Source organism: Carcharodon carcharias, chromosome 2, assembly GCF_017639515.1.
Source record: "Carcharodon carcharias isolate sCarCar2 chromosome 2, sCarCar2.pri, whole genome shotgun sequence".
Taxonomy (NCBI): domain Eukaryota; kingdom Metazoa; phylum Chordata; class Chondrichthyes; order Lamniformes; family Lamnidae; genus Carcharodon; species Carcharodon carcharias.
In genome coordinates this window covers 190,600,571-190,625,439 of record NC_054468.1, presented here as the reverse complement: position 1 = coordinate 190,625,439, position 24,869 = coordinate 190,600,571, and positions in this window count along the sequence as shown.

Genomic DNA, 24,869 nt, shown 5'->3' with positions numbered 1-24,869 from the left:
GGGGCCTTCCAAGCAAAAACCCCTCTCTTTCAGCACAGCAGTCACACAAACCTCTGCTGGCATGGAGCAGCCAGGTGCAATCACATGTGCCCACCTGCAAATGACATGCCCTCCTGGTGAGCCTCAAACACTACAGTAGTTTTGGAGAGTGCTGGCAGGTGTAGGTGCTGTTTCACTACCTGTAGAATTTCATGTATGTTTTTATTTTGAGTTGATCTACCTCACCTGTCACAAAGTTGCCTTTGGCTGGGATTTTCCAGCCCTGTTGTGGTGGGACTCACCGCAGGAGATGCGGTGGCCCAGCCAAAAGCCCATTGACCTTCGGCAGGAATGGATTGTCCCGGTGGCAGGTGGGAGCTGGAAAAACCTGCCCTTTATTTCAAGGTCAGATTTGACGGAGTTCTGTTTGAATCTGATTGAATCCATCACTTTCACTATCTGTGAGTCGTGCATGTTCTTTGTATACATTCATGGGATGTGGGCACTGTTGGTGAGGGCAGCATCTGTTGCTCATCCCTAATTGCCCTTGAAAGAAGTTAAGAGGCAAGCACATTGCTGGAGACCAGGTAAGGGCAGCAGATTTCCCTCCCTAAAGGACATTAGTGAACCAGATGGATTTTTACAACAATCAATGATAATTTCATGGTTGCCATTACTGAATCTTGCTTTCAATACCAGATTTTTAATTATTTGAATTTAAATTCCACCAGCCATGTGATCCCAGAGCATGAGCCTTGGTCTCTGGACTTCTAGTCCAGTGACATTATCACTGCACCACATCCTCTCCCCAGTTGAGCTATGGAAGAACCTCAATGGCTCTATATTCATTGATTTTACAAAGTAATACATTTTCTGTTAACCAATTTTCTTGTTTCAACAATTAATTTTATGAATGCCACAATTTTTCAACTTGAGAAACCACCACGGATGACAGGAGCTCAGCTCCTTTCAAGGCAAAGTTAGTTCATGGCAAAATTTATGGTCCCCAAATCAGTGAAGTAACAGAGATATATCTGTTTTACAACATACTTAAAATGAAATTAAAATTCTAGTTATTATCATGTTAATCATTCAAAAATTTAACAATCTAAGAGGAAGCGAAGAAGTTTCTCAAGTTTGAGACTTGGCAAAGACCAAGTTTGAACAGGAGACAGTACAAAGAGCATAAATTTGAACAAAGTGAGACTGCAGGATGAGAAAGAAACAGGAGATGGCGGAGGAACAAGAATGGAAAGCTCAGAGCTGCAATGGCCACATTAGTATTGATAAAATAGAGAAAGACAAGAAAGGTTGCAATATAGAAAGAAGTTTAAGGCTGGAGGTGAGAGTGGATTTATCACTACTTAATCAACAAGACTGAAGAATTTGTTGACAAGTTCAAAAGATCAGTCGATAAACTAGTCATTAAAACATGTTGTTTGCCTTTGCATGTCCTCAACAAATCACAAAAACTGGCCACTCAACTAATCAACAGTTTTGTGGCTGAGATTTGTCAATAGATTTCATGGTGTTATGTATGCCCCAAATGTCAAGGAATTCCAGACTTGCTAAATATCCTACAATCTCAGAAACAAATCTTTTGATGACACTAAACTAGTCAAGAAAACATCAGGTCCATGAAAACGCTCTATAAGATTGATTCTTCAAATTTATTGACTAGATTTGTTCTGGTAACAAAGAAGCTAACCTTATCGACTGCATGTAAATATGGCCAATGTGCTACAAGAAAATGGAGGCTAAAGGTTAGTAGGTACCTCTGGTTTTACTCACTTACTGGGTTCAAATCATAGCTTAAAATCTATAAAGGTATAAATGGAAAGAAAAAAAATCAATGCAAATTTACTGTATATAATATCAGCACATTATTTATATGCAATGAAGGACCATTTCTTAGGTTAAAGAAATAGACCATAAAAAAACCTTACTAGAGCCTTATCCTTGAGGATCCCTGGAACAAAAGCCCTGTCCCATTTTTATTTAAATCAAAGTTATTTTTAACTTAAAATATGTTCCCACATGTTCCCCCTATTCATCTGAGCTTATTTTCTGCCATTTTCATGCTGATTTAGAAGTTGGAATGCTAAAATGTGACACTTGTGCTCAGTTCCAACTCCAAGTCCTCCTCCATCTTCCTGCAAGCATCTAGGCTGTGCTGGGAGTTGAGATACAGGCCTGAATTTTCATTCTTGAGGCAAGTAGTGGGAGTTGGGAAAATTCCCAGCTCGGCCCACCTGCCTCGGGAGAAAGTGCCTGTGAAGGCGGGATTTTCATTTTCATTGCTGGTTGGGGTGGGGGGTGGGGGGGGGGGGGGGGGGGGCGGCGGGTGTGGGCTGTAGTCGGGCCAGTCAGCCCACTAAAAAGTTTGGAGGCAGCCACAGGAGCTGTCGGGGGCACAAGCAGGCTGTTTAAAAGGTCCGTCTCAGTGCTGTGGGACTTTGTCCCAGTTGAAATAAAAACACAAAGGCAATCCACCCCTTACCTCTCCTATCCTATCACCCTTCACACACTCCCCATGCCCCATCCATGCCACCTCATTACCCTCACCCACCCCCTCATGCCTCATTGCCAAGCTATGGCATGCCATTGACCCACGATACGCTGTATAGAATCAACGAACCCTATAGCGGCAGTAGGATGTGTAAAAAAAACCTTTTAAACAAAGTAATTCATTCATAATGTTCTATTATGTTAAAAAAAAATGTCATTTCATTAGAAGACAATAAAAGTGCCAATCATCCAGACCCTTGAAGGTACCAATAACAGAAACCGCAATCCCTTAACATTGTGTAAATAAACATTGTGAAATTGACCACAGAGATCAGGGAGCCTGAACTATCAATCAAGCAATGTTTTCTGTGAGATGCAGCTGTTTCAATGAGAGTGATAGATATCTAGGTTCTTAAACTGGAGTTCTCACGGGTGGGGTGCATAGCTTGTCATAGCTCCAGGGGGCCTGGAGGAACTCTGAACGTAACTTTTAAAAGGTCCCTTCATGCAGACTAGAGTTCCCGACCCCTCAGAGGGGCTGTGAGCCAAGACTCTTTAAAAATCTGGCTCGACTCCATGAAAATTGCCCAGGAGGAGGAAATGCCTATCTCCACAATGGAGCCAGCTAGGTTGGGAGTGCTCGATATGGGCTTATGACAGGGACCAGCCTGCATCCTTTAAAGGCACTCCCGAAAACCAGGCAGCCCAGGAATGGGGTTGGAATTACTGGAATCAGGACCTGCCCACCATTTTAAAGAGCTCCTGAGTCAACCCGACTTAGTGAAAGTCTAGACTGAGTACAGATACCAGACCACTATGTATGGCAAGGATTTTCTTTTATTGAAAGAAACATAAATGCTTGACTGAAAGCCTGGGGAACTTATCCTGGAGAACATCCTTTCGATTTTTTAAATTGTTTATTTGGAGAAAATGATAAATTTTTAAAAAATGAATTGAATACAATGAATATGTAAATGCTGATTCCAGCAACAAAGCTAGGTTTGCCTACATAGTTATTGTACTGTCTGCATCTCAATTTCTTTGGGATGTTTTTATCTTCTCCTATTGAAATTTCTCATGAACTGCCATTTTTCTTAGTTGAGAGAACAGCAAAAACCTGCACACAGTTCCCTCCAAAGTTGTTCTCTCACTGTTGACTAGAATATATTGGAAGAGCATCCCAGGGTGGGCTAGTCCTCAAGTTTTCCTTCAACCCTGTACCAAAGGGCAGAATTTTGCCCTTGGCATGCGGGCTTGGTGGTGGGCGGGGGCAGTCAGGAACCCGACCGCTGCTGGCGATTGGCACTGGACCGCGATTTTACGCTGGAGGGCCAATGAAGGCCCGCCCAATGTGAAACACGAGCGGCAGTGCTGAGCGCTACCTGTGGGGGCGGGGGGAGGAATGCAAGCAGGTTGAGTACAAACTTGGCGCATGCGCACGAGTGAGCGCTTCATAATCTCCCTGAGCAGGGACATGTTATTAATTCAATTGTAAAACGTATATTTTGGAAACCTCATCCTGCCCGTGGATGAGGCTTCCAAATAAATGCAGAGGCCGTTTGGCCTTTTTTCCTGCCCGCCAAACGTTAGGTTGGACGGGTAGCGAAAAATTTAGGTAATTTGAAAATTAACTTCAGGCTCATTGATTATTTAATGGCCTTAACAGGCCTTTTAATTGTCAGCAGGCGCGCTGCTGACCCCAACCCACGCCCGCCTACCGAACTATCGCATAACTGTGTGTTGACGTCGGCGCACTCTAACGATGCCAACACGCATCATTTCACACTTGAGCAGGTCAGGCTCCTGCCCGCCCGCCTGCCACACAAAAATTTCTGCCCCAAGTGCCTATACCCTCAATTTGCTGCTCTCCATAGTGCACAGTTGATAATGGAATCACATCTGATAAAAATTTGGGCATGTGAGGGGATTGTATTCCCTGTGACTGAATGGTGAGACTGAAGGTACCCCTGATGGTAGACTTTGAGTCTCATTTCAATGGAGCTGGCATGGTGTGAACAGTCAACCAGTATAGAGTAAACCATCAGGTCTGAGAGCATTCGTGGTGAAAAAGACAGAGTTAACGTTTTGAGTCCGTATGACTCTTCTTCAGAGTCATACTGACTCGAAACGTTAACTCTGTATTCCTCTCCACAGATGCTGTCAGACCTGCTGAGTTTTTACAGCAGTTTTTGTTTTTGTTTCAGATTTCCAGCATCCGCAGTATTTTGCCTTTATCATAGAGTAATCCAAGATCGGTATTGCAGCAGCTCTCAGCCAAGTGAAAACTGGGAATCAGCACATAGGAAGGCGAGTGAGGCGGGATTGTGGGAGTCGAGGTTGTGGGAATAGCTGTGGCTATCAGGGGAGAGCAGCAGCCTGCGTTCTTTAAATGTGGGGTTAGGAGGAGCACCCCTGCTCCTCGTGACCCCACATTCAGGTTAAGTATATTTCAAAAACTTTCACTTTCAGTAGCACCGAGTCCCAATGATGGTTTTAATGAGTGGCCACAGAGCAAACTAATTTTGCAGCGGAGGCCTCAAACAGACATCAGGAACCTGGATGCTTTTATTTCCTTTACCAATATGGTGGGTGACACACCTCCAGCTGGGGATATGCATACACTTCCAGCCCATACTGGGGGCTCAGTAAACCAATTAACACCTAGGAAATGGGTGTTGCATAGCCAAATTTATATGCCATTGTGTCTGAAGTACAATATTGCGTCATACCCACGGGTATTCATTTATACTTTTGAAGAAATATGGTAGAATGACTAGAATGAAGATCAAAAATATGAATTTATGCTTTGCTTTACAGAATGCTTTGAAGAATGCTGACCTTTAAATTGGTGTACTCAGTTCTCTGCTGCAGTTTTATAATATACAGCTTTTGCATTTTTGCAATGTGCGTGACAGAAAAAAATGGGCACATTTCCAAAGCTACAGGGACACACTAGAAGGGTTAAAATGAAATCTTAACCATTGACTTCTGACTAAATGCTAGTTTAAAGAGCAAATTCCAACACAAGAAAATCTATAGGGATTATAAAACTTCTTAAACCCACTCCATCCAGAGCTGCATATTATTATTCACAGCTTCCTTCGCACCCACCTGCTGATCCTTGCTTTAGGGAGCACTCATTTCTTTTCTTGACATCAGTACGTCTGACTTGGAAAAGTTACCAAGCCTGACAGTTGAGGGAACTGAATAAAGAGGCAAAGCTAAAAGATCCTAGGCTAATGTAAAGCTAGTGACATGAAGCCAGATCTCTCTGTTTATTTTTTAATAGTTAAAGACATTGGCTGGAATTTACCAGCCCAGCTGCAGCGGGCACCTCCACAGAGGGGTTGACAAGCCATTGAAATCTCCATTCACATCGGCCGGACTGGAAGGTCCCACCAGTGTGAAAGGCTGGAAAATTCTGGCCATTGTTCCACACAAGAATGTCAGAAATTGCACAAAGCTTGATCTTTTTACAAGTTTCATTTGTAATTCATCACCCCCTTCATGAGGTTGGCAGGGGTCTGGGACAGGTTTGTACATGTTGGGTGTTGGGAACCAGCTTGATAAGCCGAAAGGTATTTTCTCATTCCCTGGGAAAGATTTTCCCCCCGTCTAGGGGTGGGGGGAGGGGGTGGGAGGGAAGTGCGGGAGCGGGCGCGGGCTGGCGCACCTCCAATCAGCGTGCCGCCATTTTATGTGGGTGGGCCAATTAAGGCTTGCCCAGCATGACGTCCGATCAGAAGTGCTATGTGCACCCTGTGCGGGCGGGGTGGGGGGGTGGATTCCCTCAGCTGGGAATGCACTCTTTCGCGCATGCATGTCAAAGAGCGCACAGATCTCCCTGTGGCCAAGTCCTGCCTTATGGAGATCGGCTAGGAATTAAAATTTTTAATACAAATGATAAAAAAATTTCCCTGATATGTCCCCTCATGTGACACTGTCCATAACCTTTATTGAAAGATTTGATAAAAATTTAAATAACCTTAAGGTTGGACGGGCATGTCCATTAATGCCCTTAAATAGTTTTTCAATGGCCTCAATAGGTTGACAGGTCGGCGGACATACAGCTGACACGGCTGCGCTCCCGCTGACCTGAAAATGGAAATAATGCGGAGTGACGTCGGCAGTTCCACATCATCCTGCGTCACTTTACACATCGGCAAACAGGCCAAGCCCCTGCTCGCCGACCGGAAGATCCTGCCCCATGTTTTGTGGTTTTCTTTCTATTCTATCATTGGGGTTAAGTAGGAAATGAAAATGGATCATGCTGGAAAACATTTTCTGTTTTTATTTTCAGCATGCATGGTATTATTATTTTGTTTTAATGGTTAAGCAGGATTAGGCTCATAAACACTCCACCTGAGATGAGATTGGCTGCTTAACACAAGAACACAAGAACTAGAAGCAGGAGTAGACCATTTGGCCCCTCGAGCCTGCCCTGCCATTCGATAAGATCCTGCCTGACCTGATTGTGACCTTCCTGTCTACCCCCTCCCCAATCCTTGACTCCCTTGTCAATCAAAAATCTATCTAACTCAGCCTTGAATGTATTCAATGACGCAGCTTCTATTGCTCACTGGGGAAGAAAATTCCACAGACTAACGACCCTTTGTGAAACAAAAAGTTCTCATCTCAACCTTAAATGGGCAACTCCTAATTTTTGAACTGTGTCCCCTAGTTCTAGACTCCCCACAAGGGGAAATCTCTTCTCAGAATCCACCCCATCAAGTCCCCTCAGGATCTTATACATTTCAATACGATTGCCTCTCATTTTTCTAAACTCCTGCTCAACTTTTCCTCATAAGAGAATCCCTTCCTCCCAGGAATCAATCAAGTGAACCTTCTCTGAACTGCCTCTCATGTAATTATACGCTGTCTTAAGGAGACCAAAACTGTACACTGTACTCCAGATGAGGTCTCAACAAGGCCCTGCACAGCTGAAGCTTTTATACTCGATTCCCCTTGCAATAAACACCAACATTCTATTTGCCTTCCTAATCACTTGCTGTACCTCATGCTAACTTTTTGTGATTCATGTACCAGGACAGCAGATCCCTCTGTAGTATAGTATCAGCAGTCTCTCTCCATTTAAATAATATGCTGCTGTTCTACTCTTCCTGCCAAAACGGACAAGTTCAGTTTTTCCCACATTATTCTCCATCTGTCAGATTTTTGCCCACTCATTTAACCTAACTAAATCCCTTTGGAGATTCTTTAAGCCCTCTTGACAATTTACTTTCCTACCTATCTTTGTGCCATTAGAAACTTAACTACCAGACTTTCAATCCCTTCATTCAAGTCATTGGGTGGAATCATCCCAGATTTGCACAAAGTGCTTGAGTGGGTGGGAAAAATGTCATTTTACCCACTGGCTGCAATGGTGGTTTTTTGCACTGTATTGTCCCATTCCCACCTCACTAATTTTGCATCCACAGCAATCACGCTGTCTCACTGGCGGGTGGCCTCCAGTTTGCCCGCCATGCTGTTACCTCGCCGCTTCCTCATGCAGGGTGCCATATTTAAACTCCAGCCATGCGTACACTTCTCAATGCTTGTAGCCCAGGACTGCTCGGATGAAGACATGACCCCAAAAGCCAGGAAGATTGCAGTCCCCTGATTCAGTGATGCATCCCTGGGACACCTTCTGGACACCGTGAAGGCCCACTAGGATGTCCTCTATCCCTGCTCTGGCCGCAGGAGACCCATCAGTCTCACCACTCTGGCTTGGGAGGCGGTAGCAGAGGTGGTCAGTGCCAATGCTGCACATAAGAAAGTTGGCCATCCAATGCAGAAAACAGATGAGTGATCTCATCCATGCTACCAGGGTAAGGCAACCATCTAATCACTCCAAATAGACACTCACAAGGCCATCATACATTCACTGGTATCTCACTCACTGCCAGCTCAAGGGACATCACCACTCATTCTTTCATACACACCCTCACATATCCATCTGGCTTCATCTCCTCTGGAGATTGTCTCCTCAGCCCTCAGCATCTTGAGGTCTCTTGCACAGATCAGCATGAGCCCCCTTACACACCTTGTGTTACCCTTCTTCCCCAGTACTGCCCTCATCCTTCAGACTCTTCTCTTGCCTGAGGCCACTTCTCCCCCTTCCCCAAGCAAACCCTAGCCCTGCAGCCATTGAAAAGCCACTTCCACCTTGGGTTTTGTCTGGCAGGTAGACACCTGCCCGTGAGTCCCCTAAAAGTGATGTGTTGCTGCCTGCAAAGCCTGGTGCAGATGATTGCGGGGCTGTCCAAAGCAGGGTAGGCAAAGAAACCTTGAAGTCCCAAGCGAAGTGCAGCTTGCCAGATGCACATTGCTGATGTACAGTTGTGAAACAGATCGGTGTGTGACATTCCCGGATGATCCAGCTTGGGGGAATGATTCCAAAGAGTAGGGCTTATAATGAGATGCTGAAGTATTGGAATTAGATTCCCGACATGCAGCAGCAGGAAACACACCCACCATTGATGGGTGGAGCAGACAATATACAGCTTTTGCATTTTTGCAATGTGCGTGACAGAAAAAAATGGGCACATTTCCAAAGCTACAGGGACACATTAGAAGGGTTAAAATGAAATCTTAACCATTGACTTCTGACTAAATGCTAGTTTAAAGAGCAAATTCCAACACAAAAAAATCTATAGGGATTATAAAACTTCTTAAACCCACTCCATCCAGAGCTGCATATTATTATTCTCTGCTTCCTTCGCACCCACCTGCTGATCCTTGCTTTAGGGAGCACTCATTTCTTTTCTTGACATCAGTACATCTGACTTGGAAAAGTTACCAAGCCTGACAAACTGGTTTCATGAAGGCGTGAAACTGATTTTTGGCCTTTTTGCATATTGTCCAACCACCGCCCGCCATGACACCTGAAGCCAATGGGGCCAGGAAATTTGGGCCATTGTATAGACGGAGGTAAATAATTGAGGCTCCAGCGCTGATCTCTGTTGCACTCCACTAGTTACAACTTGCCAATCCGAAAATGACCCATTTATCCTCACTCTCGACTTCCTGTTAGCTAACCAATCTTCTATCCATGCTAATATGGTAGCCCCTACACCATTGCCTCTTATTTTGTGTAGTAACCTTTGATGTGTACCATTTCAAATACTTTTTGGACATCGAAATACACCACATCTACAGGTTCCCCTTTATCTACCTTTTTGTTACTTCCTCAAAGAACTCTAATAAATTAGTCAAACATGATTTCTCTTTCACAAAACCATGTTGACTCTGCCTGATTGCATTATGATTTTCTTAATGTCCTGCCATTACCTCCTTAATAATAGATTCTAGCATTTTCGCAATGACAGATATTAGGCTAACTGGCCTATGGTTTCCTGCTTTCTGTCTGCTTCCTTTCTTGAATAGTATTGTTACATTTGTAATTTTCCAACTGCTGGGATATTTCTTAAATCTAGAAAATTTTGGAAGATCACAAAATTTACAGCCACTTCTTTTAAGGCCTTAGAATGTGGGCCATCAGGTCCAGGGAACTTGTCAGCTTTTTGTTCTAACATTTTTCCCAGTACCTTTCCCTAGTATTTGTAATTGTTTTAAGTTCCTCCCTCCCTTTTATTTCTTGATTTTCCAAGTATTTTTGAGACTTTTTTGTGTCTTCTATAGTGAAGACAGAGACAAAACACCTGTTCAATGCTTCTGTCATTTCCTTGTTTCCCATTATTAATTCTCTAGTCTCACCATCTGAGGGAACAATGCTCATTTTAGTTATACATTTCTTTTTTAAATACTTATATAAATTCTTCCTATCTGTTTTTATATTTCTAGTTAGCTGTCTCTCATACTCTAATTTCTCCAGAAGTATTATTTTTTAGTCATTCTTTGCTGGGTTATAAAATTTGTCCAATCTTCTGATTTATCACTAGTCTTCACAGTATTATATGTTTTTTCTTTCAATTTGATTCTATCCTTAACTTCCTTAGTTAGCCACATACGGTGCATCTTTCTCAAACAGCCTTTCTTTCTTAAAGAAATATATCTTTGCTAAGAGTCCTACCTTTTAACCTATTTTCTCTGTTCACTTTAGCCAACTCTGTCTTCATACCCTTGTAGCCTTTCTTTAAGTTTAAGACACTAGCCTTAGATTCACACTTCTCACCCTCAAGCTGAATGTGTTATAATGTTATTATTATGTTATTATCACTATTGCCTAGAGGCTTCTTTACCATGAGGTCATAATCTCATCCTGTTTCATTGCACATTACCAAAAACGTACTGCTTGAAGAAATTGTCCTGAATACACAGTCGGCTGAATCTTATCTGTGTCGGGTGGGCTGAATGGCAGCGGGCACGGAGCCAATCACCAGTAGCAGCACTATCTGTGCCGGCAAAGGGGAGCAGGGAGAGTTGGGGCCTGCGTTCTTTCGCTCATGTATGTGAAAGAGCACAGCAATCTCCCTGAGGCACAGAGCTGCCTCAGGGAGATTAAATTGATAATAGAGCCTGTTAGTAAAAGATGTAAAAAATTATTTAAACATGTCTTTCTTAGAAGTCCCCACTATTTCTTCCTGTATACTCTGTCCTACAGTGTTGTTAGGGGGCTTATAAACGACCCCTATAAGTGGTATCTTGCCTTGGCTATTTCTTATCTCAACCCAAACTAATTCTACATCTTGAACTTCAAACTAACGTCATCTGTCACTACTGCACTGATGTCATCCTTAATTAACGGGGCTACCCAACCACATTTTCCTAGCTTCCTGTCCTTCCTAAATGTTACATGCTCTTGAATATTTAGGTCCTAGCCTTGGCCACCTTGCAATCATGTCTCTGAAATGTCTTTCAGCTCATACATGTTCATTTCTATTTATGCTAGTAATTCCTCTTTTTGTTATGAATGCTGTGTGCATTCAGTTACAAAGCCTGTAATTGTGTCTTTTTACTGTTCTTGCAAACTCTGGTTGTATCTGCTATGCATTCTTAAGTTTGTATGCACTGTCCATTCCTGCCATATTTTGGTTATCACATCGCCACCTTACTCTAATGCCTTGTCCTTTATCTTTAATTTACCACATCACCCATCATGTGATTCCTCCACCCCCACCACACCACTCCCCCCATCCCCACCCCCTAACTATTTAGTTTAAAGCCCTCTCCACCACCCTAGTTATACAACTCACCAGAACACAGGTCCCAATACTGTTCCGGTGAAGACCATCCCAAAGATATGCAATGTTTTCTGGTCCAACTTTGCAGTCATTTTGCCATGATTTTTAAATATTTAAATATATTTAGGTCTTGTGCTCTCCGATGTGGCTACAAACTTCAGAAACACTTAAGCAACCCATGATTAGAGTACAGGTCATATTTTGTACATCACGCTCTTTCACTGTATTTAATTCTAGCGTTGTTTATAAAACTTTGAATCAGAAGTTAATCCTAAAATTTGTTGAGCATTCAGACTTCAGAAATACAGAACAATAGGCTCCTTAAATTATTAGTTAGGATGAGATTAATGCATGGTCTATTAGGAAGTACAGCATCATCATTATAAAGAGCCCAAATACTATAGTCAGCTTTAGAAGGTTTAAATAATTATCAGAGGCAACTTGTCAATTATATAATTAACACAACTTTTGGCATCCTCTTCCTGGTATTCTTACATCAGTATATCTGTTTCACATTAAATATCGGAGGTAACTTTTTAAAAGATGAAATAATCTGCCTGTTAATCTCTTCCTATACATCTCAACGTTGTGTATAGCAGTAGTTTTATGAATGACACATCTCTTTGTGAAGACAAAGAAAGAGAACAAAGTTGGATTCAGCCCACCAACTAACGATTGTCTTTGGAACTAATGTAATGAGGAGTGGAAGGTGATTGATGCTAAATAAGATTCATAAAAATCAAATAAAACATTTTTTAATTGAGTACGGTTGAAGATTATTCTTTAATTGAATAATTGAATAATCATCACATCCCTACTGTAGTGCATCATAAACAGCTCGCACAATTAAGAAGCCTCCTGCACTTCAAAGAACATTCACTGATGCCTATTATACAGCACTTTAGTTTGAAGCTCTGGCTGATCAAGAAAAATTGCGATGCTAATAAAGGCAAAATACAAAGAAATTTGGACAAAATGACTCTCTGCATCACAGATTTTGTTTACTAGTGGGTAATTAATTCCTCACATATGTTGGGAACATCTGTCGCAGTGACCTGCCATAGTATCTGCGAAATTACTGCTGCGCTGTTCCTCCGCAGGTCATTAGCACCACAGCTGAAATTAGTCTTCTTTTTCCTATATTATCTAGAGTGTTTTTAACATTGTTTTTGGTGCAGTTTTACAAAGAATCAATGAAATTATTCCTGAGGAGCATCCAAGGCTTGATCTCATCACTGGTCTAATGCAATTGTCCACCTTTTGTAGCAGTGCGCACTGCATAATAAAGTAATATGGATAATCTTATTTATGTACCCTTAGGAATGACAAGCCAGTTATTGTATTAGATTCTTAATGAGATTCCTCACTCGGTCAACATGACTGTTTTGTATTCTTAAAATATGAATTTGTCCATTTACATTCATCATTAATTTTATACAAATGTGCCCTTGAATCTAACCCTGTTTCTTGCCCTACATCTTTCTGTACAGCAGCGTGAGATTGGTTCAATTCTTCATGTTTAATAGCAGAGGTACTGAACACAAGGACAAAAGCAATACAAGGCAATTTCTGCACCTCTTCCAAACAAATTGTTAGTAAAAAATAATTGAACAACTTTAACAAGTCACGTATGCAAGCTTTCATTCTCGGAATTCATTTTCCCACTTATCCTTCAAAGATATGGAATGGACAATGTCCCACATTTAGAAAAAGGTTTCCCCGTGCTAGTTTCTTCATTTGTCCTGTATAATATTAAGAATCAGGCGTTCACCTAGTATAATTTTTGAAAAACTGGGCTGTGGCATGACTCTAAGAATTAATAAATCAAAGATTGCCTAACAATTGATACTTTGCTCTGCTGCTTTGTTTTAATAGGTTTTTCTCTAAATATGTGTAATAAGCAAACCAAATGCAATCTTATTTATTAAACTCCATAATTCTGGTGCGTGTTAAACATCACAAGCACTAAAGGGAAGGGAACTATTGAATTAATCTTGTAGGTTCGCTAAAAGCCACATCAATTCATGAGCTCTTCAAATGTAATATTTTGATATCTGTATCAGAATGGGAAGTATTTAAAGCATTTTTTGAAAATGATTGAAGTCTGCATTTTACCGTAGTCTTTCCAGATGTGAAATTTCAGCACTTATAAAGTCCGTGACTTTTATTGTTCCTGAATCAACACAATCACCTGCCTGAAGAAAGCTATAAACATAATACAGATACTGTTCATAAAATTACCAGGAATAGATATTAATCCCATCTGTAAGTAGACTGGGGCAATACTTATAAAGACAACATTTCATTTCTTGAAATGCTTAACTATACATTCACATTCAAACTATTGGAAAATAATGGATAATTTTCATCAGATTATGCAGGTATGTACACCTTTTTATTTATTTCACATAAGTTAATAATTTCCTTCATTGTGGAACCCACAGGCAGTCAGATTACATCTGAATTCATCTAAGTGTAGCAGCAAATTGATGAAAATTATTAAAAACCCATTAGGTGGGCATTACCTCTTTAAGACAAAAGGGGATTGAAAAAGTGCATCAACTGAGGTGATAGATCATTTCTAAAAGATGTTTAAATATCTGTTGTCTGTTCTCATCGCTGATGCTATAATTACAAAATACTTTCAGGCTCTTTGAGAGCTAAATAATTTTGCAATGCATCATTGAACATTTAGTTGCTTTGCAAGCAGATGGTTTCAGGGATCCATCTGCTCACTGAGATGTCTTCAACAAGCCCTCTTCACCTTCACCAAAAGGTTCAAAAGCATTTGAATATTCAGCCTGTCATTGCAGGTGCCTTCTCCTGTCCCTTCGAGCCCACGCACTGGGCCGTGGTCACACTTACACATGAGACTGACTCTGGCAGGTCTGTGCGGGTCAGTGCCTCTGACCCAGGCACAAAGCTTCATTCTGTCGCATTGCAACTCTGCCACTCTTTGCTCTTATGTCGGATTCAGGTTGGTTTTCTTGGCAGACATGTAGTTCTTCACATGGGCCACAAACAGGCTTCCTTTATTTTAATCCTTTGTTTTCTTTTTAGAAAAATACATTTTATTTTGGTCTTGTCTCATCAACAGCCAGTTACAGCAGCTGCTGAATCCTCTGGCTGGGAGAGTGGGTAAGCAGTCACCAACCATTGCTTCAATTTCAGTTTCTGATATCATGTGATTTAACCATCACTATAAACCCCTTGTATTTGTCCTCAGAAAATAGTAACAACATTGAGCTGTGCCAGAGAAAATTGTTTTACTTCAAAAGCAAATAACACTTAGTGCTGTCATTCTATAATTCAGTACAGCTAGGTGGCACGGTTACTATGTTAAACATGAAAAGACCTACAATTACTTTTGTTTCCTAATTACTGATTTATGTTTTTCTTTTTCCTAATCTTATTTTAAATTATTACATTAATCTTCTCTTAAATCGTTAAATGCTACATACAAATCTCATCCTCTTTGTTGATGCTGTTCTGTAACTGAGTAATTAAGAGGTGCATGAGAGCTTTGATTTCTCCTCAACATGGGGAGATTCCTTACTCACATTCGATGCCTTTTCTTGACAGTCTGGCTAAGACCAGTAGCTTAACTTGTAGGGAATTACAGGCACAAGCCTGTATCATGCCACTGCGTGATGGCCCAGATTTGCTGTTTTCTGAGGATAAGATTTTTTTATTTCCAGAGAAGTGGCCTCACTGATAATTATCTACAAGATCATAACCAGACTTCTGCAGAAGTCAGACCTCCATGTTTATGTCAGGAACACCTGCAGCTTAATGTTATGTATTAGACCAATACAGCCATAGACATTTACAGCAGAGAAGGAAGACATTCAGCCCCCCATGTCTGTGCCAGCTCTTTTCTAGAGTAATCCAAAACCAATCCCACTGCTTTACTTTCTGCCCATTATTTTACATCTTCCTCTGCTTGAAATATTTTATCTGCTTTATCCTTTCATGGTGACCATTCAACACCGAGGGCTGAATTTTCATGCCTCCATCCGCATTGGAAAGGGGATTTTTGGGCATTTAGAAATGTCAGGCAGGGCCCGATTCTGGGATTCCCACACCCATTCACGGGGTGGGGATTTTAAGGGTATAGGATAAGGGTGCTAGTAATGTGTCCACACACAGAAATCCTGCCCTTGTCAGCTCCATGGCAGAGGTGGGTATTTTAGACCTCCCACTATTTTCATGGGGCACAAATTTTCACTCGGCAGGCTGGCGCATGCCTGACCCACTCGAGATGAAATGATGCGTGTTGACATCAGCCGAGCATGCTGACGTCAACGCGCAGTTGCACGATAGTTCGGTCAGGGGGCTGCACCAGAACCGGCAGCGTGCCCGCTGACAATTAAAAGGCCTGTTAAGGCCATTAAGTTGTCAATTAACATAAATATTTTGCTGCCTGTCCAACCTAATGGTTGGTGGGCAGGCAGAAAAGCCAAGCGGCCTTTGCATTTTTTTAGTAACCTCATCCACAGGCAGGACGAGGTTTTCAAAAGCAAATAAAAATAAAATGAAAACTGTAATTTTTCATTAATAACATGTCCCTGCTCATGTGACAGAGTCATGTTTTATTACAATTTTATTTTCTTTATTTTTTTTTATATATCTTCATCACTCTGAGGCATCTCTGTGCCTCAGGGAGATTGTACAACACTCACTCGCGCGCACGAAGTTCACACTCAGCTGGCTCGCACTCCAACCATCTCGCACAGGCATCGCTCAGTGCTGCTGCTCACATTTCATGCTGGGCAGGCCTTAATTGGCCCACCAGCATGAAAACGCGGTGCGGTGCTGATCACGGCCGGCAGTCAGCTTTCCGACCACCCCCGCCCGCCCCTGACGAGCCCACCTGCCAAGGGCAAAATTTTTCCCATTGAATCAGGCCCATTTTGGTATGTAATATGGTTCATGCCACCACGGAGGGACCATGAACAATGGGGGAACCCAAGTCTGGAGTTGGGAACTTTTTGACAAATAAGTTCAAAATGTGTTGATAGCTTCACATTAGATGCTGTTTGATGAGTTAAGTATGTTTTAATGCAATTATTGATGGTAGGGCTCTCTTTAGAAATGGTAAGTGATCATTTCTTTGACTAGCTTTATGAACGTGGAAAAGCCTTCAGATGCATTAGAGTATGTTCTCCAGTGGATAACATGCTCTTCTGCCTAAGTATTGTGATTCAGATTTTAATGTGTTATTTGGATCCTGTGCTTTGATCTTTACATTGATTGACAACCCAGCCATTTGATGAGCCTTTTAAACTGCAGAATAGATGGCTATAATGTATTCAGCTTTGGAGGCTTTGTTTATACAGATGTGCAATGGAATCCCATTATGAATGCTAGGCTGAGCTCCATACCCCATTAATGTTTTGTTTTAGCAGGGATTGTTGATGCAGCTGTCCAAGAGACTGTGAGCCTTGTTTTGATTTACAGTTTTGTGAGCAGTTAAAAGGATTATGTTTTAAGAGGTTTTTGAATGACTGTTTGCTGGTTTTGACAGTTTTATGAGCATCTCAAAGACTTTCCAATGTTATTATTGGGCTCTTGAGTTCTTTCCATTGTAGATTCTGAATAAGTGGGCATGTTGGAATGGAGGGGGCATGGGGGGATGGACATGGCATGAGGGGTGGTTGGGCAAGGGTGAGGGAAAGGGTGCCTAACACTTATGTACAGAATTAGGTGGATGTCCTCGTGAACAGGGGCAGGCCTTCTAATCTTCAGACCTCAGCATTGGCCCATTTGCATTCCCATGTTGTGCCTGCTTCTGGTGGCGGCTAACCCTGACTCCAGTCCATCTCCTCCACCCCACCATGAAAATAACGTGGGCAGGCACTTCAGGGCAGGATGCGAGATCACAGCATCCGGAAATGATCCGACTTGTGATTCCCACCTTGAAGATCCAGGCTCGAATCTCTAAACAGATCAAATAACCTTTAGATAAAAACAAAAAAACTGCGGATGCTGGAAATCCAAAACAAAAACAGAATTACCTGGAAAAACTCAGCAGGTCTGGCAGCATCGGCGGAGAAGAACCGGTCGAAGGGTCATGAGGACTCGAAACATCAACTCTTTTCTTCTCCGCCGATGCTGCCAGACCTGCTGAGTTTTTCCAGGTAATTCTGTTTTTGTTTCAAATAACCTTTCTCTACTAACCCGTGATAACACTTATTTTTTTTAAAAAAAACCTCTAGTAACTTATTCTTCTCTGTTGCGATGTAGTTATGTTTCCCAACCTTGACATCATACAGGTGAATCCATATTGCACACTCCTTATGACTGTAAAGTGCATCATGAAGCTATATACAGCTAACTGTTTTCCTGTATATATTTATGATTCACATTATTAATTCAATATGTTTGGTGTCATACTAGCAATTAAACATTATTTCTTGTGTCTGTTGAACTCTCTCCTAGACAGTCATTGACAGTCAGTTTTGTTTTTTGTATTCAGAAACTCAGTAGATTTTTATCTGCACTGCCTGGGCACTAATATCGCAGAGTGGAGTGCATGACCTTTATAGAGCACAGCCAGTTTATATTCCACAGTCAGACAGAGTCAATAAAAGACTGGTGATCCACTTTGCCAGATTATACCTTAAAATGGTGAAGGCAATAATTTGACCCTCAAACTCAAGTGTTAAGTAACATCTGCTCAGCCAGGGTTGTTGGAGTTAGCCCTGGGCTTGCCTTTAATTGCTAAACATTTAGTCGTCTCAAAACCATTCAGAATAAATCTGTGAAGCATTTGTACTTGTTTAGGTTATTTCCAGCTGCACCCTGCTATTATCCCACCTTGAATAAAAACACAGAAAGAAAAAAGGTTGCGTCACATCATCTGTGTAGCACTTCTTGGCTATCAGAGGGAATTGATAAACTCCTTGACGGATGGATATAAAGAAAGTCAGGATGTTGTTGTTAGTTGATATCCTCAGAGGGGCTGCTCTTACTGGAGCTACAGCTAAGAACAGAAAAACCCTCATTATGGATTGCACACCAGGGAAACAGGCTGAAGCTTTGGGCAGTCAGTCACCACTGGCGTAGAGGGACAGACGTGCAAATAAAGGGGAGCAAGTTCAGAGATAACGAAGTTAAGCTAAAATGAATCAACTGACCCAGGCTCAGCCTGGAATTAACCAAAAGCAAACTGAGTTTATGGATACAAATAGGGATCAACATCAAACAACACACAAAATGCTCCTTCTGCTAAATATGGAGGAGGCATAGAACCATAGAAAAGTTATGGTTCAATAAGAGGCCATTCAGCCCATCATGTCGGCACCGGCCAAAAAAGAGAAGCATAAGAAACTAGCCACTCATTTTAATCCCAGTTTCCAGCACCCAATCTGTAGCCTTGCGGGTTATAGCACTTCAGATGCAGATCCAGACACCTTTTAATGAGCTGGGCATTTCAGCCTCAATAAAACTTACTTATTATGCAACATTATTAAGCATTCAACATTTCCATTTATTAGAAATGAAATCATAGAAGGGTTTGTGTAAAGTTCCACAGATACAATTTTTACTTATTAAACGCTTCTGTTAACCTTCTCCGCTCTAAGGAGAACAAGCCTACCTTCTCCAGTTTCTCCACATAACTGAAGTCCTTCACCTCTGGTACCATTGTGGTGAATCTCTTGTGCACCACCTTTAAGGCCTTGATAGACTTCCTAAAGTGTGGTACGCAGCATTGAATAAAATACCCCAGCTGAGGCCTAGCCAGTGTTTAATAAAAGTTTAGTATCACTTCCTTAATTTTTGTGCACTATTCCTCTATTAATAAAACCACAAATCGTATATATTTTTTAACAGCTTTCCCAAATTGTCCTGCACCTTTGTATACATATACTTACAAATCTCTCTGTTCCTACGCTATCTTAAAGCTTGTACTACTTAATCTGCATTGCCTCTCATTTTTCATGTTGAAATATAACACTCCACAGCTCTTTGAGTTAAAATTTAATAGTCAGTTCACCAATCTGTCTACATCCTCCTGAAGTCTCCTCATTGTTTACTACATTTTTGAGTTTCTTGTCGTCTGCAGACTTTGAAATTATGCTCCCTATAGCCAAGTCTAGGTCATTAATCTATATCAAAAAGTGTAGTGGTCTTAATATCGATCCCTGGGGAACACCACTGTGTACTTACCTCCAGCCTGAAAAACAACTCTTCATCAGTTGTCTCTGCTTTCTGTCCCTTAGCCAATTTTGTATCTATCGTACCACTGTCCCTTTAATCCCATGGACTTTAAATTTGTGAACACATTATTATTTGTTACATTGTCAAACACCTTTTCAAAGTCCACATACACAACATCAGCCATACTATCCTCATTAACTCTCACAGCTCATTCACCAAAGAACTTGATCAAATTAATTATACATTATTTGCCTTTAACAAATTCACACTGACTTGCATTTAGTAGCCCATACTAGTCCAAATTTCAATTTTTTTTTGTCCCAGATTATTGTCTCTAAAAGTTTCCCCACCACAGGCATTAGGTTGGCTGGCTTGTAGTTGCTGAGTTTGTCACTCTTCCCATTTTTAGACAGGGGTGCAACAATTGCAATCCTCTATACCTCTGGCACCACTGCATTTCTAAGGAGGAATGGAAGTTTGTGTCCAAAGCCTTCACAATTTTCACACCTACTTCCCTCAGTAAACTTCCTAGTTTATGGAGATATAGGTGTGGAAATTGCAAAGGCCCTGGACACAACCTTCCATTCCATTTCCTACTTTGAGACCGCAAAACTTTTAAATATCTTCTCTTCATCTATTTTTATCCTATCCAATTTTGCTACTGCCTCCTTCTTTTCTGTTATATTGGCAACATCCTCTTTAGTGAAGAGAGATGCAAAGTATTCATTTGGTACCTTAGCCATGCCTCTGTTTTCACAAGAATTTTGGTCCCTAAACAGTCCCACCCTTATTTGACACCACCTTTACTATTTCTGTGTTTAAAAAGGACTTTTTGGTTCCCTTTTATGTTAGCCATTTATATATTCTCAGATTCTTTCTTTTACATTCATTCCCCTTCTTAGATCTCCTTTGGGCTTTCTATACTTAGTTTGTTTCTCTACTATAATAGACCTTAAATTTATCATAAGTCTCCTTTCTCTGTCTCAATTAACCTCTATGGCCTGAATTTTACCTGTGGCGGGTGCGTGCAATCGATGGGCCCAGGAGCAGTTGGGAAACGGAGCCCTGATTGTGATTGGCCCCCAACTGCAATTTCACACTGGCTGGCCAACTAATGGCCAGCCAGCATGAAATGTGCACTTAAATGCTCAGCACTGCTGGGGTGAGGGCGATAAGAGGACAGGCGATGCCATCACCATGGGCGTGGGTGAGAGCTATGAGAAAGCTCCCTGAAAGCAGACAGCTGCCTGAGGGAGCTGTAGACCTGAAAATGCACAAATTAAAGTTTTAAAAGCTGAAAAAAATGCCCATGCATCTCACTCAATCACCTGAAAATATAGCTGATAAAAATGCTGCCCACGGATATTTATTTTAATTTTATTTCACAACAGAAATCCCACCCTTGGCTGAGCTTTGATGAAAAATGCAAAGGCCGCCTGGCCAATTCGCCCATCCACCACCCGTAAAGTTGGACGGGCCACGGAAATTCGGAGACAATTGCACCAATAACGAGCTTAATTGGCCTCTTAATTGTCACCGGGACACTTCTGACTTTTGTGCACGGCCACCAAGTGAAATATCACACGAGTGCGCGATGATGTTGGGACATTTGCCCAAAGTCTTCTCGCATGATCTTATGTCCGATTGGGTCGGGCATGCGCCCACCCGCAAGAGGTAAAATTCTGCCCTATATCTTTAATCATCCAGGGAGCTCTAACTTCAGATGCTCCGTTGGGATGTGTTTAGTCGGTACCCAAATCATCTCCTCTTTGAAAGCATTGTTCAATTACTGTTTATCCTACAAATTTTTGATTCCACCCACCTGGGTCAGCTTCCTTTTCAATGCACTGAAATTATCCTTCCTCCATTTATATATTTGGACAACTGATTGTTCCTTGGCCTTTTCCATAATTATTATCAACCTGACAATATTATGATCAATGTTCCCAAACGCTCTCCTCTCTGAAACATGTTTAGCCTGCCCCATTTAAGCCCTTAGAGCTATACCCAGCATTGCTTCCATCCTTGCTGGGCTAGAAACATTCTGATCAAGAATGCCCTGGTATACATTTCAGGGATTCCTGTCCCTCTTTGTCCTTTACACTGTTACTATCATCAGTTGATATTGAGATAATTGAAGTCCCCCATTGTCAGTACTCTGTAGCTTTTGCATTTCCTGTCACTTGTCTGCAAATTTTCTCCCCAATCCCCATCCCACTTTTTGATGGCTTATAAGTTACACAAAGGCCTGAATTTTTCAGTTGGCGGGCGGGCTCAGTGAGAGTGGGTGGGCGCGGTTGCAGAGCCAACCACCGACTGCGATTGGCTCCGCACTGCCATTTTACACGGGTGGGCCAATTAAGGCCTGCCCAGCATAAGACGCGAGCGGTTCCACTCAGCGCTACCTATCCGGGTGGGGGAGGAGGGACAGTCGGGGCCGCATGCGCGAAAGAGCGCTTTTATCTCCCTGAGGCACAGAGCTGCCTCAGAGAGATTGAAGCGCTTTGAAATAAATAAATAAATGGGAAAAAAATTAATTAAACATGTCCCCTCAGGCGATTGTGTCACATGAGATGGGACATGTTTTTATATTTCACAAAGCCTTTTTATTTGATTCATAAAAGCTTTAGGAAACCTCATCCCGCTCGTGGATGAGGTTTCCTAAAAAAACATAAAGGCCGCTTACGGTTGGACAGTCAACATAAACAATGACATTAATTAATTCGTTAATGGCCTTAATAGGTCTATCAGTTATCAGTGGGCGCGCAGCCGACTCTGGCGCGTGCCTGCTAAACGAAACATCGTGAGACAGTGTGATGACAATTGGGACGCTTGCCTGATGTCATCGCGCGTCATTTTACGCGCTGGCGTATCGGGCCTGCCCCTGCACGCCGACTAAAAAATTCAGGCCTTAGTGGCTAATAGCTCCTCTGTTGTTCCTTAATTCTAGTCAAATTGTTTCTGTCTTTGACCCTGCAACTACATCACCCCTCTCTTCTGAAATTAAAAATCTCTCTGAAGCTGGATCTCTTGGTTTTCAAATAATTGATGTTCCGATGTTAAAAATTCTGTAATTTGTATTTATGTTACACCACCTTTGAACAAAATCCAAATTCACAATTATCAGCAAACTCATCATTTATTTAAATTACACAATTTTACAGCTGCTGTTTCAGACAAGATCCATAAACGATGTGCATATGTGTCATTTGGATTGTTTTCAAATACATGAAAGGACTAATTCAGCCCCTCCTACTCATTTAAAATGTTGATTTGAATTCACCTCCACTGTGTAGATAAAATGAAACGTATTTTGACTTTGTGTACCTTGCCCAATCTTGTTAATGGTCTGAAGCACTGCGCCAGGGGTTAATGAATCAGTGCTTCACCACCTCAAACTTCCACAAGCTGAGTCTGGCTTGGGGCAAGGGGGGCAGAAGCAGCATGTCGGCATTCAAAGCAGCAAGAACAGATTTTTACAAATAAGCCAGTGCGTCGTACTGGAGGGACTTGTAGCCCAGGTGCCTTATACAATCCTGGGCACCTAGGATTGGCTTTCTATATAGTGGAGTTAGATCTGTATGCAGCTTTGCCCAGGATTTAAGATCTGGGATGCTCTTCAGTGAGGTACGTCCAGCTGTCTAAGAGGAAGTTGGTGGAGTAATTAAAAGATAGATTAAGTAATTTGATATTTCCTGTTTTTTTTCTGTATCTGTTTATTATATTTGTAGGAATGTATAGAGAGTAGATGGTGAAATAACATAATCAAACCAAAAAACGATCAAAAAAGTGATTGGTTCCTTTTTTGAGTGCGGAGTTTTTCAGAGATAAAAAAAAGAGAAGATTCTAAGGGAGTTATCAGATTGACCATCCGTTGTACATGGAGCCTAATATTTAATTCCATTGGCTGCAATGGAACTGAAAATCAGTTGTGGTGAACAGGTGGCTGATCAAATACAACTGTTTTGTGCCACCGCCCAAGATGAATTTCTACCCCCAAGGATTTTTACTCCCTTGGTTCCTTTGTAGTAAATATGAAATTTAAACTGCTCAGCATCTTGGTGTCCTACAGACATCCCAACAGGTAGGACACTTCCCACATGTACAGACAAACTGCCCTGTGGACATTTACTAGGCATAACATATTTAATTATGTAGAAGAGTGTTACAATGATATTTTGCAATTTTGTGTACTCCTCATTAAGTGTGCAATGACACTGGCACAGATTCAATTTGTGGTCTGTACCACATTAGTGGGGCTGCAGTAGGTTTTCATTCCCCAGCCAGGATGGGTAGAAAACATTTAGAGTTCCCAGTTACTTTAGACTGCAATCGAATGAACAGATCAAGTTCAATTCCATTAAACTGTACATCCTCCTTTTCCCTTGGTCAAATCTGAAACTCCTTGTTTTCTGTCTGTCAACCAACTTTTTTCCAGACTGCTACATTTCCTTTTAAACCATATACCGGTATTCTGATTAATAGCAATGTGGGAAAATGGGAACAGGATTAGGTCATTCTAAGCCCCGAGCCTGATTCACCATTCAATTCAATCAGTACCTCAACTCTATTCACCTGTCTTTGTTCCATATCCCTCGATATCTTTAACGAATAGAAATCGATCAATCTCAGTCTTGAAAATTTCAACTGATACAGCATTTACAGAATTTTTGGAGGAGTGTACTCCAGATATTCACTACCCCTTGTATAAAAAAGTAGATCCTAATTTCACTCCTAAATGGCCTCATATAATTCTAGCTTTGTATCCTGAGCCCCATCTCCAGAGGAAATATTAGCTGTATCCACCCTTCTAAATCCCTTAATCATTTTAAATACCTTGATTAGATCACCCTGCAGCCATCTAAACTCAAGGGAATACAAGCCAGATTTATGCAACCTGTCTTCATAATTTAACCCTTTAAGCCCTGCTATCATTCAGGTGAAAGTGCTGTGCCCATTCCAAGGTCAGTGTACCTTTCTTGAGTTTGGTGGCCAAAACCAAATGGGGTGTACCAAACCATGACATCAAATTTCACCTCTCTATCTCTTCCACTATTGCCAAGGCTGTTATACTAC